At 39.0% G+C, this 18563-nt stretch overlaps 1 protein-coding gene across 1 annotated transcript in view; it reads left to right on the forward strand.

Moving 5' to 3' along the window:
• The window catches only part of LOC149278422 (ADAMTS-like protein 3), a 142553-nt gene that overhangs the window by 47175 nt on the left and 76815 nt on the right, over positions 1-18563 (forward strand). The window lies entirely within an intron of this gene.

Genomic DNA, 18563 nt, shown 5'->3' on the forward strand with positions numbered 1-18563 from the left:
GGAAAGGAAACCCCAAAATGTGTGCAAAGTGAGGAAATGATTAATCAGGAACAACAATATTTGAATGGTCTTCAGGAACAATGGTAAGCCTGGTCCATGTGTGTGTGGAAGCTATAGATTTGTGCTGCCACCTGTGTTTTGCTATGCATGAACGCAAATGATAAAAGTAGTTATGTTCAAGGTTGTTTAGTTCTATGTTATTTATTTCATATTTAAACCGCTTTTAAAGACACCAATCAAAAAGATTAAAACAGACTTTTATTCTGTAATATGCTGTTAAAATTGGTTACATCTTTAGTGTCTTTTATGGTTGTTTCAGATCACATTGGGCTCTTTGTGTGCCGAATGGCAGTGTATACTAAATGAGGTACAGCTGTGCTAAGTGTATAGTGAAGGCTTGGTCAAACTGAAATAAATCTACCGAGTTAGTTAATTTTGGGACTGCTTTGATAAATGCTCCCATGAGATGTTAACTTTTCAGCGAAAATCTGTCTGTCTCAACAGATTTCCATTAAATTACCCAGCAAGTAGTGACTTGTCTTAAATAGTATACCAATATATGCAAAGCCATGAATTGCATTAAAATGTATTAGTAGTTTAAAAGGATGATGTGTTTTATTATTATTTATTATTAAAGAAAGGGTAGTAATGCACACATTTTTTTCAATGAGGCTTAGTAAATAAAGAGTATTTTTTTCCCAGCTAAACCAGTAGATGCTGATCGCTTAGTTTTTCGGCAGCTACTGACCATTGCCGGCAGGAAGTTTTGCAAAGGAGTCTAGATTTGCATGCACCCAATAATTTAACCTCTAGTGGCATATGTCTGCCACAAGAGCATGCTAGCCGGCTGAATAGCATAATGGGCCAATATGTGTAGACGTGATAATATAAGAATGTGGTAGTTCCTCTCTGGCATCATCGATCATGCAGTACACTTTGATATCACAAAACAGAATCATACTCCATGGGGAAAATGCTGTAACTTATTACTAAGAATACAGTTAGCAAGATGCAGTTAGCAATTTAAAAATTAGTGTGTTTAATGCTAACATTGAGTCTCGAGACACAGGGTGTGTACATCTGTCTATGGGTGCAAGAGATAGAATATGAGATTGATTCGCAAACACTCAAGTTCTTTGGAATCTGCATTAGGTGTAAGTCACTATCAATTGTAAAGATCTCTTACAGACTAGTCACTGCAAACATTTCTCACCTTGGTATCATAGTGTTCTGGAGATGATTAAACCTTATTTTATGACAACAAATGCATGCAAGATAACGTACTTCTATTTTAAGCCATGTGAAAACATTCAGCTATTACGTACATAGTATGGTGGAGGAAGGAAATGTAATTATGGAGTGTCTATGTTGCATTTGTAGACATGTGTCCAGGCCGTGCATCTGTATATCCACTTTAACCACAGGTGTTGACCTTATACACAACCTTACCTAAATCAGAACCTTATACGATTCTAAGCTTGTTTGAGCAGGGCCCTCCTCACCTGTTGTTTCTGTAAATCAAATTGTTATGTTATATACTACTTATTATGTCTAGTCTACCTATTGTACAGAACTACAGAATATGATGGAGCTATATAAAACAATAAATAATAATACAAGCACATCAGTCAAACCAGGCTTATTGAAACATGAAGACAGGGCAACAGAACCGTTTTTTGTACTCTGCCGTGTTTCAGAGGAACAATGATCTCCAGTTACAACCCATCATTCTCTGCTGGTAGTGCCCACTGAGTAAAGGTTATTGCTCAATCATGTCTCTAATGAGAGATTTATTTATACATCGACAACACAGCAATGGGCACCTCAACTTTTTTGTTTCCTTTTAAACATCAAAGGGCCAAAGGGCAATGGCCTTAAATGTAGGACAATGAAGACCTAAGTAGAATTTCCCCCTTCCCCAGAACACGATTACTCTGTAATAGGAATTAGGGTATGAATGAGCTTGATTCCTTGATGTATGGGGTAGGGTTAGGTAAATAACGCTTTTAACTGGACTAGTATATGGAAAACGGACAGTGTTCTGCTCCATTCCAATAAGTGCTGCCCTACACTTATTTTATTTCCTTCTGAGAGTCTGGTCAACCCAGTAAATGGGGTATATGGGTATAGCATGGGCTTGCCAGCTGTCCTGGTGCAACGATTAGCTTTTAGCTGGCTTTTAATATGATATTAAATACTTGAGGGCCACAGTTATGTATTAAAGAATAATTTACTAATAAACGCCCTTTGTTATTTTTTACAACCGGTCAGCAAAATCAAACTCAGAGTTCTTGTATTGCTGTGCTTGAAGTTCATTCTTTCCTAAATACACCCTGCCTTCCTTTAAACACATTCCTTTTATGCTTTGGCATCACGGGCCATGTTATATAAAAGAATTATTGGAGCAATGTTCTGGCATCTCTCAGTAACAGGAAAACAGCTTGTTTTTCTTATCTACGAAAGGCACATAAAATTGGCCTCTGTGGCTGAAGGGATACACTAGGAGCTGTACCATGCACCGGCTGTCAGTAAATCAATCTCTTAGATATATATCTATCTATTATGTTTGTAGAATTGTGCGATTTGTTAATCTGTGTCTTTGGTCCAGTTACCTTGCATGCTCAAATAGATTGTTTAAGTTCATTTTAAAGGTAGAAAATACATGAATGGTAACATGCAGAGACACGTGACTGCACTGATGGCCGAGGGGTAGGTCACTCATCTAAAGTGTTGCCTTTTGTTTACTAAGAGAGGTTGGTTGCCTTTTGAATTACGGGCCCTCGGTGGTTATCACTAACAGTGTTGCGTTGGACTAAGGCCTACTGCCAGATGCGCCAAATTTATGGGAACCAGATAAGAAGGGCTGCTATGGAAAATTGTTAATCTATGGATGAATTTAAGAATCCATCACTGAAGTGGAGGACATATTGCGTTAAACTTTCTTTTGACTCTGGCATTATTTGGTTATTGCAGGAAAATGTAGGTGCCCAGATGCCCAGCTCATCCCAATACCCACTCAAAAAAACAAAACATTTTTAAATATTTTTTATTATATGTTCATCTTACTTATTTTACAACAGTCCCAATTACTAAAGCAGACCACTTATGCCTGGACTTTTTCTGCCACACCTAGAGAGCTACAGCTGTGTTATTTAACCCCACTAGACCAGACCAGGTGTCTCCAATTAACACTTGCCTAAAAGATTAGTACAGCCATTATTATCATTAAAACAATTCAATTATGAATATGTTGTGCTTTAAAATCATGTTTGTTCTGTGCTCAAAAGTTTGGAAACCTATCAAGCGTAAAGAAGCAATTAAAATATAACTGTCTGTTCTAACGGCACATTATCCAGATCCTTTCTGGAATTCTCAGTCACGTTGTGCAGCAGGTGAATGTATCTTAGAAGTTCTGCTCACCAAAAGACCTCTTCTCTGACTGTAAAAAGTCAACAAAATATTCATTTAAAAGGGCAGAAATTACTTTAATTCAACATTTCCCTGTATTTTAAGGATATTAAAGATAAAGAAATACCTGGCAATTTCCCACGGTAGGCTAGCGGGAATAGTTTTGGAAGGAGGTGAGGTTAGCTGTGTGTAGAGAAAGAAATAGCAGCCGGGTGGGAAGTGGGCATGGTCAAAAGCTGCTCCCCTGCACAGAGAAAGAAGAAATTGACTTGGAGACCCGGGGAAGCAGGGCTTTTCCCGGAGATTTCAAGTCAAACCCGGAAAGTTCAGAGGTATGAAAACTAAAATTTGGGAAGGTCATACCTTGTCTAGCACTTTCAAATTTACTCAGGCTTTAACCATGGTGGCAACAGAGGTTGTTTATTTTAGAAGATGGCATGCTATGTGTGCCCAGTTGGTTGAAACTGATGTTGATAACCAGATGCCTCCCCAGAGGCATGCCCAGTTAAATATTGGAGTCCTTGTTGTGTTATGTGCCTGATGGATTGTGTGAATTTGGTAGTTCCAGTGAACTACTATTAAAAGATCTTTCTTGAAAGCAAATCTTGGTGCAGACTTGTTGGCTTTAGAACGTATTGTTTTGTTTGGATTTTAGTCTGCCAGGGACAAAACTTGGAGACAGTCTTTTCACTTTAATGGCTTATATAGCAGACTATTTCAGTTACATTTAGGTGATCCAAGTGCCCAATTTATGACATGTCATGTACCTGGAAAATGCATTCTCAGAACATTTACTTTTTTGGAGCCAACAAAACCATCTAACGAATTAGAAAAATAAAGCATATGATTGAGTATGACTACGGGATTATAAATGGCTGTTATGGTTCCCTATGGGAATCATAGTGTATTTAAAGATTATGTATATTAAACATTGTTTTCCTGTGAAACACATTCCAAAAGCTTAATTACAATATACAACTCAGACCTTTATGGTTCCGTCAAGTGTCATACAACTCGCGTTATCCTTAAAATATACATGGGTTAATAGATGAATGGTTGGATAGATAGATAAAGGTATGATTTGGAAGCCATTAGTTATGGTGTCTATCCTGCGCCTGATTAAGGCCCTCTAGAGCCCCTAAGCACATGGCCTTTGCCCCAACTAACATGACGTAAACACTTGTTGGATCGGCGGCTCTAATAATGTGCCTAATGGATAATTCAGTACAGTGTCTAACCATAAGCCCCCATGGCTCTTAAAAATTAAGTCTGGCTTCCAAATTCTTTGAATTCTTTACAAAATGTGCCTGTCTTTTGAGTTTCTTCTGTTCTCTGTAACCTTATAATGTGCAAGATCCTTGTGTATTTAAACTACTGCATGCAGAAAAGCTGTTTTAACGATCCCTGGATGTTTTCTGTTGTTCACCGTTGTAGCATTATAGAAAAGACAAAACAGCTATTATCTAGGATTTCTGTGTGCCACTGAATTGTTGCTACTTATAAAGACATTTATAAGTCCTTAAGGCTTTCTTGTGTTTTCTCATGCACAAATAAATAAAAAAAACAAAAAAAAAACACATTGGCACGGTCTAAACTTCGTGCTTTTTACATTAACGAGTCTCTGCAGAAAAGGAAGTTACTTGGTGAATGTAGCCGGTATTGTTGGCATTTTGTCAAATGTAGGGCTGCAACAACTAATCGATAAAATCGATAATAATCGATAATGAAAATCGTTGCCAACGAATTTCATTATCGATTAGTTGAATCGATTTTTATCGATTATAAAATGAGGGTTTTTTCAGAGCATTTGCTCTGAAAAATACCCCTCATTATATAATCTGTTTCAGTGACTCACAGCAGCAGCTCCTACTTACCAGTCCCTCCCTGTAATCACTGTGACAACTGGCCCCGCCCCCTTCCTTCTGCCAGAACCACATGGCTGTGACACTGGGGAGGACGGAGAGACATATCTGGGGGTATAAGGCATACAGGGTATATAAGGCATATGTGGGGAGGGCAGTGTGGCATGTCTGGGGAGGATGGAGTGGTGTATAAGGCATATCTGGGGTAGAGTGGAGTGGCATATGTGGGGAGGGCAGCGTGGCATGTCTGGGAGGCAATGTGGCATGTCTGGGGAGGATGGAGTGGTGTATCGGGCTATAAGGCATATCAGGCACCACATTGGCATATCTGGGGGTAGCGTGGAGTGGCATATGTGGGAGGCAGCGTGGAGTGGCATATGTGGGAGGCAGCGTGGAGTGGCATATGTGGGAGGCAGCGTGGAGTGGCATATGTGGGAGGCAGCTTGGAGTGACATATGTGGGAGGCAGCGTGGAGTGGCAAATGTGGGAGGCAGCATGGCATATGTGGGAGGCAGCGTGGCATGTCTGGGAGGCAGCGTGGCATGTCTGGGAGGCAGTGTGGTAAACTCAAATGTGCATAAATTGGGGGGGGGCTGGTTGGGAAATAAAGACAAGAAATGCATTTTATCAAAGTTTTTTTTATTCTGCTGTTTGTATTTAACATCATTTGTTTATTAAATTATTTTAAATAAATGAAAAATTTACATTCATTTTTTTAATCGATTAATCGAAAAAATAATCGGCCAACTAATCGATTATGAAAATAATCGTTAGTTGCAGCCCTAGTCAAATGTAATATTCGGTCACACAGAAAATCCAGACCTAATTTTGGGTCTCTGTAATATCTGGTAGTCCTTGTTACTTGGGAGTCAATTAAGACTAAATCTGTTCAATAATCCTAATTTAGTATATCATGTGTTGAATTACCCCTTGGACATTGTGTACATAATTGAAATGTTGGGATTACTGAATAGGAATTGAGATACCTGAATTATTATTTGCTACTTCTTTGTTTACAGCAAGTTAATTTAATTAAGTTATCTAATAATGTGGAATAAAAATAAATATATATATATATATATATGTGTGTGTGTGTGTAACCTGTTTTGCCAACGACCTGTCGGCCAAAGCAGGCCGAATTCTGTAGTATGTGATGATGGACGGGTATTTCAAGGTTGTTTTAACAGAGAAAAATGTTGTTAAATGTAAGGACATGCTGGCACGAGACAAAATAAGTTTGGTGGAAGCAAAACAAACACAATTACAGGTGTGATATGAAGCCTGACATTGGCAGTACCATACAGTCCAAGGACAAAAAAAAACCTAACCTCTGATACTTTTCTTATGTAGATTTTTTTTCTTTGCTTGTTAAAAGTAAGAAGAAACAAGTGAGTTATTGCAGGAATGTCCAAATTAAATGTTCTAGTGGAGATCAGTGGTTTTCAAATCGCTCTTTAGGGAATAGGGGGGTCTGCAGTGAAAGCCAAGCCTGGCTGTGTATCTGTATTATCCAGTGCTGGTTTCCTTTTGATAGTTTACGGGGAGCAAAGTCGCAAGCTAATAGTTATGTATCTGCATCACTTGGTGTCTCTGAAGAATGTATGCCTCATGTTTAACCCCAGTTAGATCAGTCATCTGTATTAAGTGGAGTCAGTGTTACTTACTAAAATTGATGAGACCACAACTGTATTGAAGGCACACTCCATTGCGGACACGGAGCTAGGGGATGAGGAAAATGGGCAAGGGCGTAGGGGGGGGATGATGTGGAACCCCTATTGTAAATGTCCCCATTTGCAAGGGGACTAAATGATAATTTAAAGAGGACACTTGGCTATCATATGCCAAAACCCCTTAATGACCAGTGACATGCCAGGCACAACAAGCAAAAACAGTCAGTTAACGACCAATGATAGGCCTGGCAACATTGCAGCGTCCTTTAAAAAAAAATAAACAAGTTCTCAAGAGGATTTCCATGCAAGTCAATAGAGGCCAGCTTCATAATCACAATGTGATTATTAGAATATAAAAAATTTGATTATTGAAAAAAAATGGAAATAAAATAAATTGGTTAAAAATTAAAAAAAAAGTTTGGTAACATTTAAAAATAATTATGCAGTGATGTCACCATAAAAGGAACCATCCAGTTCCAACAAAATGAATATAAAAAAAAGTAAAAGTACAAGCCTTTCAAATACCCATGGGGTGTCTACTTTAAAAAAATCATGTTTGATGAGGAAAGTTGAATTGGCTGGGTTCAAAGATGTCCCAAATAGGGTACAGGCGCATACTGACCAGATGTCAAAATGAAAAAAATGCACTTCCAAAATGTGGCCTTTTAACCTCCTAACAACCCGACAAACCCATGCATGGGGTGTTGCACGTATCGGGGTGTTGTTTCACAGTGACGTATACCAGGAGCTTTTAATTCCTACCTGAACTACAATTTGTGTGAAAAAAATTACTACCACAAACCAGCAAAAGGCTGGTGGTAGAATGTGTGCATGGGAAGGGTTAAATACAGCATTTGAAATACCTTGGGGTGTCTCAAAAATATATGGTTTGATGGGGTGAATATACCGTATTATAAGACGACCCCTCAAATTTTGGATGCTGGGATTCGGAGGTATCATAGGGGATGAACCGAGGTCTGATTACAAGACGACCTCGATTATAAGACGAGGTCGATTTTTCAGAAGTTTTTTTCTGGAAAAAACCTTGTCTTATAATCGAGCAAATACGGTAATTAGCCAGCTTCAAAGATGTCCCAAATACCACATGGGGCAGAGTTACCAGATTTTGAAAAAAAATGGTTTTGAAATTGCAAAAAAAATATAAAATCATTGGGTATTTCTAAAATCAGGACAAATATTAGAATCCACATTTTTTTTTCATTAGCTTTTGTAGATAAGTAAAGGATTTTTCAAATACAAGTAAGAAAGTTTTGGGTTTTTTTCTTTTCAGTTTTTCACCATATTTATTATTTTTTTAATAGGACATTAGATATGATAAAAAATGATATCCGAAAAAAGCCCTTCTTATTCTGAAAACAAAAAAAAGAATATATAATTTATGTGTGTGCACTAAATGGGAGAGATGAAAATTACAGCTAAACATGAGCACTGCAAAAGTGTTAAAACAGTTTTGGTCACGAAGGGTGCAACCCCCCCCAAAACAGCCCGGACCTTAAGGGGTTAAAGTGTAAGGGAGTGTCCATGTAGCTCATACGTTACATGTGGCTTAATTATCTTGAAAGCTAATGTTTAGATGGTGGTTTATGTTATGTCTCTTTCACTAGAGAAACTATAAAGTGAGGGCATTAATGGGGACTGGGATTCTTGCCCTGCATAATGCCTTGATTTGATTCTTGAAGACTCTAAGCACATTTACTTTTATGTATTTGCAATTGGACATATATTTACAGACAACACAAAAAATGCATACTAGGAGAAGTAGTATTTTTGAGGCAGCTTTTTGTTTTATTTTATGGGTATACTGGGGAGGTACTTTCATCTCTCAGGGACAGTCCATCTATGATATGCACTTTATTGTATATGATAGCTAAGATGTGCCATTAAATTTGTGGTGCCCCCATTGCAAATGCATGGAGAGATTCTGCAGAATTTTCACCATATGCATTTTCCCTTCTTCCTACTCCAGCATACACCTTTTTCTGTATTGGAGAAGTGTTTGGCCGAACACATCTCCAGACACATGATACACCAACCTCCTGTGTGTATGCGAGAAAAGCGCTGCCATTGATTCCAGAGCTGCAGCGGCTACCTAAGCTAAGTACTTTTATTTTTTTTTAGAATGGCATATTAAAGTAATCACAAAGTACTTTAATATACATTCCTTTTTAGTGGGGCTGTCAAGGACAGTAAACTCCCCCTTTTATCTTACCTACCAGCTACACCCCTCTGCCGTCTCAATCATCCCTGTGCCTCTCTAGCTCTAATATTGGTAGAGAACACTGGGAATGTTTGCAAGTATGACTGCTGGCCTTTTATGATGTCCCCATTTGGTAATAATGTTGAGTGTGAAGGTAGTTTGTATGCCAAATGTGTTTTGGCCTCTTTATTACCGGGCATTTGGCTTGGCTTGTTGGAAAGTCCCCACTTGACCCTGGAATTGATCCATGACATTCAGCTCAGAGCCACCTTTACCACACAACATTTGGAGCAGCTGCTCAGAAGCCAACCACTCCGTTAGAGAGTCACTGCTGATTAACCCAAGTAATGGAAATTCGACTGTGAAATTACACCTGCTATTAGCAATAAAGCGGGTGATGTTTTACTGAACAAATGTAAATCAGTTTCTTTCATGGAAAGGGATAAACAAAACAGGTCTAGGTCTACCAAGAAAGGAATACAAACTCTTACTCTTGACCTTTTTTATACAGCAAATCTGGTTATTTGGCTGAACCATATACCATAGATGACAGCCATTCAACTCCTCCTACGTGTATTTTATTTAAAAAAAACAAAAAACTGGATAGGACAAGAAGGTCTTTTGCTACCAGAGATCTCAGCTGCACTGGGATATAGAGTCCCTTACTTTTAAACCATACATCTCTAAAAAAGTTACGCTCAAAAACAAAAAGCACAAGCAATGGGAAGTTTAATTAAATGTGATGTGAATTTGGTATCCCCACCTCAAACTTGGTGAAAAAGCATCCTAGTTTTGATTTAGCATATTTATAAAACACTCAGAACTTATCTTTTTATAATATTTTGTAAATCTTCTACCTTTCTATACATTGCTATTTTTATATATTTTTAATATAATAATTTTCATTTTCTCCACGAAGGTCTTTTTCTTCCTTCTAATACGGTTAAACAGATTCTCTGCTTGCTGACGTTTATCATAAGCTGGAATTGACCTGTGGTTTAAAAGCTACTACCAGGAATTCTCTTTAGTGCTCTGTGAGCGTGTGTTACTCGGTGGAATTTCCAAAGTATGTGGTCAGGCTTCTAATTGACTGGGAGGTATAATCCCAGAACACTTCTTGCATCTTTTGAACTTATTTAAATGCCAATAATTCCTACAAGATGTACATCTTAATTTACCTATACTGTACACATCTGTTTTAGATCACTTGTTTTTCAGCTTTGATTATACATATACCCATATACGAGTTTGAAAGGAAGCAACATTTTTTTATATGTAACTTATATGAGGACATATAAGGGAAGCTAAAAAAACATGTTTATCACCAGCATAAAGCCTACAGTATTCCTAATATGCTTTGGCCAATATCATTGCTGTATAGAAAGCAACACACACTTGAGTGTTTCTTCCCCAATGAAAACCCTGTCTCCCTTTATCTAACAGCCGATATTCCTCCAGTAGCACTGTGGCCTGCAGAATGTTTCTATGTGAAACACTCTGCAAGACTACTAAGCTTCACCCCTTTCTTTTAGAGACAGATTAGCCTGCCTAGCAGCTGCTGAATCAAAAACCCAGCAGCTAGTGCTGAATACACTGTGAATGAATGAATGTGCTTAAGTGTAAAGACTAGCCACTGCCAAATGTCAGGTGTAAGTAAACAAGCGGCATTACTCTATGAAATTCCACTTGTCTTATTGAAAAAAGGGATCAACTTGGTTTGCTCATGAATGGGAAAAATATGCCATAACTGTGGAACTACTTAAGAGGGATGTTGTTTTCTGCATGGCTTGCAGACTGTTTGACTTGACCCACAAGTACCCTGCCAATGATTATGTTCGTAGTTAAAGCTTTCATCACTTACATGTAGAAAAAATGTTCTCTACCTGTGCAAACTATATATATCCTGGTATCATTAATAACTACCATAGTTATCATTATTATTAGTATTATTATTATTATTTATTATCTTTTGTATATATAGCGTCTACAATTTACGCATCACTTCTTATACTTCATGCATTCAAAAGGTATGACAAAAATTAAATTAACAAAGACAAACCATTACATTTGCAAATAGAGCCTTGCTTGGAGGCTTCCAATTTAGAGTTTTAAAGTTTTTAATCCATGCATAATCCAAATATATACTTCAGACAATAAACTATTAAATAAAATGATGATACAGTAGACCGTATTGGTTTTTAAAGAAAACTAGGAGTGTTACAAACTCTAGAAGGCTGCAAGTTAAGCAATGTATACGTAAGATATGAAAAACCATAACTCATTGTAGAAATATAGCAAATGTATTCTTACAAGGGTTGCCATGTATTATTTTGTTCCATTTGCTTTTAGGGAGCAGCCATGGGGACAAATTGTAACTTTGTTTTAGAGTTGTCTGGCACAGGTTTGGCTAAACAGTAGCTGAAAAAACACATCAGGCCCAATTAACACCTTACTGATACTTCCCTGTTACAAACATTTTCAGGGCATGACTGTTTACGTCGATGGCCAACTGCCAGACGTTAATAGGATAAACAGCAAAGGACCGCTAATACACACAACAACTGTATCATGTAGCTGCTTTTAACTACCCAAAAGCTTATCTTTTTCTTTGTTTGCCCAAAAATAGGTTTCAACTAAAGATCCCATTTAATATAGAAATTTAGATACATTAGTTTGGTGTTTTCATTCACCTTTCAAGTTTTCAATAATAATTACACAGTATATACCATCACATGAATCTCCTTATATGTTATATTTAATTTTAATTTATACCTGCAGAGTTTCCCAATAGAAATGACTATGGTGTGGTATTAAGTCAGTGGCATATACTTATATATATTCACATATATAGATACTGTTAATGATGGAGTCTACGTGTCCGCATTGAAAGGGTTACATTTTCACGGCGTATTGTGCATTTCCTTTTGCACCCTTGCAAGGTGTTCAGTTTCTTTCCATGTGTCTTGTGGATTAAAGACAAAGTTTTTATGGTGTGGAATGAGTGTGTAAAAAATCTATCCAATTAAATTGTTCTAATACTCTGCGTAACTCATTGAATCGATTAGCGGAAGTAGTTTTTATTTAATCTCAATTTTGTAGGGCTCAGAGTCCAGAATCTACAAACACTTCTTAGGGATTAATTTGAAAACCTGTTAAATAGCACTCGTTATAATTTGTCAGAATAACATATTATCATTTTTAATCAGTCGGTTCCTTAGCCACTTAGGTTAGTGTTAAATTTTTAGAAGTATTAAGCAAAACATGTTAGTGGGCTTAGTCTCTAACACAAATGATGAAAAGAATATTTTGTTAGGCATATGTGTGTCACCCTCAGACATCCTATGATGAGGTTCATCACCTCTGGTAGCCAATGTCTCAGACTGTATAATGTGTGTGTGTGTGTATAATTCTGCATATGTGAACAATGGATCTCCTCCCCTGGCTGGCAGCACCTGTGCACTGGGGGAAATGCATAGGGCCCTATTATGTGGAATACCTCCATGCATTTGCAATCGCTGTAGGTGGCTGGCCATGAGTTATGCTCATTGTTGAGGAGGATATGCTGCTCAGCATCAAGGACAATTTTAATCAAGTTTTTAAATTTGTTAAAGGTTTTTTTCCTGTCTGATGCTTAACCGGATGCTGTTCTCTTTATCTGATCCACAAAGGCTGGTGGACCGATAATAAATTCTCCCTAGCTATATGAACCTTCAAACTGTAGCTTATTGGTTAAGACTATCGAGGTCTGTTATGGAAGACCCCATACATGTTATGGTACGGGTCACTTAATACTCAGAGTGTAAGAGAAATAAACGTTTTAAAAAATAGCTTTTGAAATAACAAAATATATTTTTTCTAAAGCCATTGGGATTTTGATAAAGTGCTGTAAGCACGTGGAACAATAACCATGGTAACCAATGAAATATTCCAACATAGCGGCCTGGATTGCTCTCCATAAATGGCCTTAGGTCATGTTTACCAAACTATGTTGTCTTTGGCTTTCCAGTAGAAAACTGAAGGTGACTTCTTATATAAGCTGAAACTTTTGCTAGCTTATGTTATCTCATATATGTTCCTTTGTGTCTTTATTTCGCTGCACACTCCTTTTAGCTGGACTGTTGGACCTATTGCTGTTCCTTGACTACTTTCAGGATTATGAGTTGCAAATAGGCTTGCTTTAATACTGAAGATTATTATGAGGCAGGGCTAATAAATGGGGGCCCCTAAATACAGTTTGCAAGAATTAACAGTTTGGAGGGTAAAAAAATCCTAAAGGGGATTTTTTTACTTTTTTGATGACTCTATAAATATGTTTTGAAACCTCCTTTGGCTTTTTCTTCTTTTTAGTTTCTAGTTGTGTCATGGTGGGACTTCCGCTACCTAACATTATGGCTGACACTATCATTATACATAATACATCTAGAGTTATGCATATGGAACTCTACAGTGGCTTTTCAGTTTCTATCATCCTGTCTACAAATCTAAAAATGACAATGGATCAGATGAAGCAAACCAACGATTCAATGTCAGCGCTTGCTGGTTTGTGATATTTTAATAATTTCCAGATAACTGTATTGCAAGGTCATGCTAATTTTAACGTGTGGCTTTTAATGTATGCTCAAACTGGCTGCCTTTCAAACTACAAACATGAGCTCTGATAGAGTTTGAGATTTAATTAAGAGTTAGTTGGCACAGGATATTTTTGGTTCACAAATTGTAGTTTGCTAGGAACATTAGTTTTATACATGGCTCCTTCTCAAGAATGTTATCATAAATTGTGTGTGATAATGCACTAACTCCTTGTCTCCTTGGTTTTAAAACTTAAAATCAATAAAATCCTTTCCCTATTCCTAACCTTCCTTAAAATCCTTTTTCCTCATTAGGCATTATGGGTGGGCGAATCAGCGTTCCCTCAGCACCACACTTGTCAGATTTCATGGGCACCTGGGGCGGATCCGGTATGTGGCACCCCCCACACACAAACACTTTAAAACTGCATAGCTTCTATCGTTATATACTGGCGCAGACATTGAAGGTGGTACAGCATTACTGTTATCATTATATACTGAGGCAGACATTGACGGTGGTACAGCATTACACCTATCACTATATACTGAGGCAGACATTGATGGGGGTACAGCATAACACCTATCACTATATACTGAGGCCGACATTGACGGGGGTACAGCATAACACCTAACACTATATACTGAGGCAGACATTGACGGTGGTACAGCGTAATCCCTATCACTATACATTGAGCCAGACACTGATAATCGTGCAGCATAACTCCTATCACTATATACTAACCCAAACATTGATGTGGTGTAGGCCTACCACTTCATTGTATACAAAAAACAAAATACTGTCTGCGCTTCTCATCCTAATAAAGTTGGCAACAAATATATAAACATAATATAAATGAGAGGTTTTGGTTATATGAATTGGCCAAAGCATAATTAAGCTCACCCGCCACGTACATTGTACAGCCAACACACTGTATTTGCTGCATGCTCACACTGTTTGGTAGGCCTCATATTATACATTTGTATTATTTGAGCCTGAGACTAGCTTAGCGCACCGACATTTTTTCTTTTCTCTACCACTTCATTGTCTGGCTTAGGGATGCACCGAAATGAAAATTCTGGACTGAAACCGAAAATCCAGCATTTACCTGTCCGAAACAAAATATGACCCCCCACCATAAAAAAAAAATCTCACACTTTTATTTAAAGTAAGTAACACAGCAAAATAGGACAAAACAATTCAATAACAATATTAATATATTATATATATATATTAATATATATGATTGTTAACAGCAATCACACTCCTATCATGCCCAGATCCCAGGCATACCCAGATTCCAGCATGTGCTAGCTGACTTGGCATGATAGGAGTGTGATTGCTGTTAGCAATCATATCTATATATAGTTATTATTATTGCTCTCAGTACTAGAGACATAGAATCAGACATACAAATCCCGTATTTGCAGGTATGCAATATGTATGAAAACATAGCAAGAGCTAAAACTACAGGCATAGGTGATAGGTTGCACAACCCAAAGCCAGATCTGGCGTCCACACTGCCCGCATAGAACCTGACCAGCACCCAGATTACATACATACTATCTTTGTCCCCAAACAGCCCAACATGAGTCAACTTTGTCCCCAAACAGCCAGACCTGTGCCATCTTTGTCCCATAAACACCCTGCCTGTGTCATCTTGGTCCCCAAGGCTCAAACATCCTGCTCTACATCAATTATACATCTGCCATACACACAAACACTTTAACAGTCACTCACTAATTCACACTTTCATTCACATAATTAATTCACACAATCATTTATTCTGTCTCTCATTCACACAAATTTACACATTCATTAATGCATTCTCACAAACTCATTAATTATCTCCCTCATTCAGACAATCCATCCACACATTCATTCATTCTCTCACTCATTCTCACTATCTACCTTTCCTCCTTTTCTACCCCTTCTCACTATCTACCCCCCTCTCCCTCCCTTCTCACTATCTACCCCCCTCTCCCTCCCTTCTGACTATCTACCCCCCTCTCCCTCCTCACTATCTACCCCCCTCCCTCCTTCCTCACTATCTACCCCCCTCCCTCCCTCCTCACTATCTACCCCACTCTCCCTCCTCACTATCTACCCCCCCTCCCTCCCTCCTCACTATCTACCCCCCCTCCCTCCCTCCTCACTATCTACCCCCCTCCCTCCCTCCTCACTATCTACCCCCCCTCCCTCCTCACTATCTACCCCCCCTCCCTCCCTCCTCACTATCTACCCCCCCCCTCCCTCCCTCCTCACTATCTACCCCCCCTCCCTCCCTCCTCACTATCTACCCCCCTCCCTCCCTCCTCACTATCTACCCCTCCTCCCTCCCTCCTCACTATCTACCCCCCTCCCGCCTCACTATCTACTTTGTAGTTAAAGGTTTTGGACTTACCATTCAGAAGTCCTGCGGTGGGAGCACGACGTCTCTCCCCTCTTCCTGCTCTGCCACTGCTGAGCGCCGAAATATGACGTCATATTTCGGCGCTCAGTATGACATGCCGGCACCGCGACGGAGTTAGTGAGGGGCGTTGCCATGGGCTAGGGTGACCACATGTCCCGGATCCCTGGCAGCATCATCACTTTTTTTTTTTTTTTTACACGGAGAAGAGAGAGGGGCGCCTAGCAACACTAGGCGCCCATCACTAGGCGGCCATCGCACATGGCCGCTGGGTGTTGATGCGGCCGGCCGGCGCTACTTGTCGGCTTGCCATATTAAATAAAAGAAAAAGAATTAAAGTAGCACAGGCCGGCCGGCCGCATCAGCACACAGTGGCCCTTTAGATTAGATTTCGGCAATTGTCCCCCTGCCCAGCCCGCCCCTTCCCATCCCACTCCTTCCCATCCCGCTCCTTCCCATCCCACTCCGGCCCTGCTTGGGCCCCCCTGAGTGGCAGAACTCCAGGGCCCGGTCGCAGTCGCAACCCCGGTAGTTCCGCCACTAGGTGTGATTGAGTCATTCATCCACATAACACGTTTCCACTGCTCCAGAGTCCTGTGGCTGCATTGGCACAGGACTCTGGACTCGTTGATGTGAGGCTTGCATGCAGCTGCTTAGCCATGGAAACCCATTCCATGAAGATCCCACAGCACAGTTTTTGTGCTGGTATTAATGCTAGTGGAAGTTTGGAATTCTTCAGCCATGGAATAAGTAGAGCGTTGGCGACTTTTACGCACCATCCATCTCAGGACTCAGTGACCTCACTCTGTGACCGTGGTCTTCTGCTTCATGGAGTTTTTTGCTGTTCTGCTTAGTACATAAAATCAGCCACTAACTGGAGGGCAGGTAACACTGGATATGCTCAATAAAAGGAAACGTGGGCAACACAATTGGATGTCCCTTTGATGGATGTGAATATAAAATCAGAGCTGAAAAATGTAAAACTGAATAAGCGAAACACTGAAGATTAATTAAGAGTAACACAACTTACTGCTTTTGGCGATAAGTTCAATTATAGTTTTATCTCAACCATGATATTTAGCTTTTAAACTGTTAACGAATCTGCTACATCTGAAATAAAAAGAGTGAAAGCAGACTATAAAGATTGTGAATATAACAATATCTAAGGTATCTCCACCTAATTTCTGTTGCAGTGGTACTAACACCTAAAATACTATACTGTATTGTACACTCATATACACACATATACGTTTCAGACATTTTAGGTTTATTAGGTAATTTCCTAATATTTGAAATACCTTGTGCAGTAGCAATCAAAATATGATTGATGTATTTGAACCATTCAAGCACCCCTATGAATTGAACAAATGGAACATTCCACATTTTTTCCTGCCAAGCTGCTTCATGTCAAACTGTCGATCGGTTGCTTTGATCTCATCCAATCAGAATGCTCCCTGTTTTTAAACTGGAACAAGTGAGCACTCTTGGGGAAACATGAATCGTGGTCTCGTGCCTCCCTTAAAGCAACGCTGATAGGATAATTCTGCTTGACAGATTTATAATAGAAGAGTTAAAAATCATGCTGGAAAAGTGGAAATACCTTTCCTAATTCTGGTAATTTATTGGTAAAACTGGTAGCAGAAATTATTCAAACATATCTCTACATTGATAAAGGAATGTTTAGGAAGTCATGTTTTTTGACCTTCTCTTTCGAAAACATCAAAAGCTTCTAACAAAATATGATACATTTATTATAAACGAGTTTCAGAGGACATTTTTATTACATGAACCGAAATCCGGGATAACAGATTGTTTACGAGGATTTAAATCTACGAGAACCAGATGTAAAGCCTTTCATACTTGTATGATATTAAGCAACAGTCAAAATAAATTTTTGCATAATTGGTGCATTGCACTTGTTAAACCTTTACTGGTATGTGGAATATCTGAGAATATTAGAACTAAGAACATGGTTGAATTTACTTTGTAATTATAAATTCACTGAATCCGTCATAAAAAACTGCACCAAGATGTCCATATTTTACCGGCATTCACACTTTGGTTTATTAAAATTATTGGACAAGTGGTTGTCATTCCCAGGGATTAGTAACACCTGTCAACAAGCCTTGAAAGAGGCTTTGATCAACAGATCTCTTACATTAATATAGACATGTCACCTTCCTTAACATGGACCTGTCGCCAAAATTAAATGTGACATTAATGTGTCTTTTTAAGAGGCAGTGAAGCCTGGACTTTGCTGGAGGAGGATTGGGAGCCTTCTGGCCCCTTCCTCTCTCTACAAACCCAGCAAGGAGTCTCACTCTTCGGGGTGAGACTCAAGATCCGACCCTCCCATGGGGGGGGGTTGGAATTTGTCCGAGTTCTCCGTGAGGGAACTCGGAATCGTAGTCTGGCTTCTGTTGCCTTGT

Source organism: Sceloporus occidentalis, unplaced genomic scaffold, assembly GCF_023333645.1.
Source record: "Sceloporus occidentalis isolate IW3139 unplaced genomic scaffold, rSceOcc1.0.p SCAF_189, whole genome shotgun sequence".
In the NCBI taxonomy this organism is placed as follows: domain Eukaryota; kingdom Metazoa; phylum Chordata; class Lepidosauria; order Squamata; family Phrynosomatidae; genus Sceloporus; species Sceloporus occidentalis.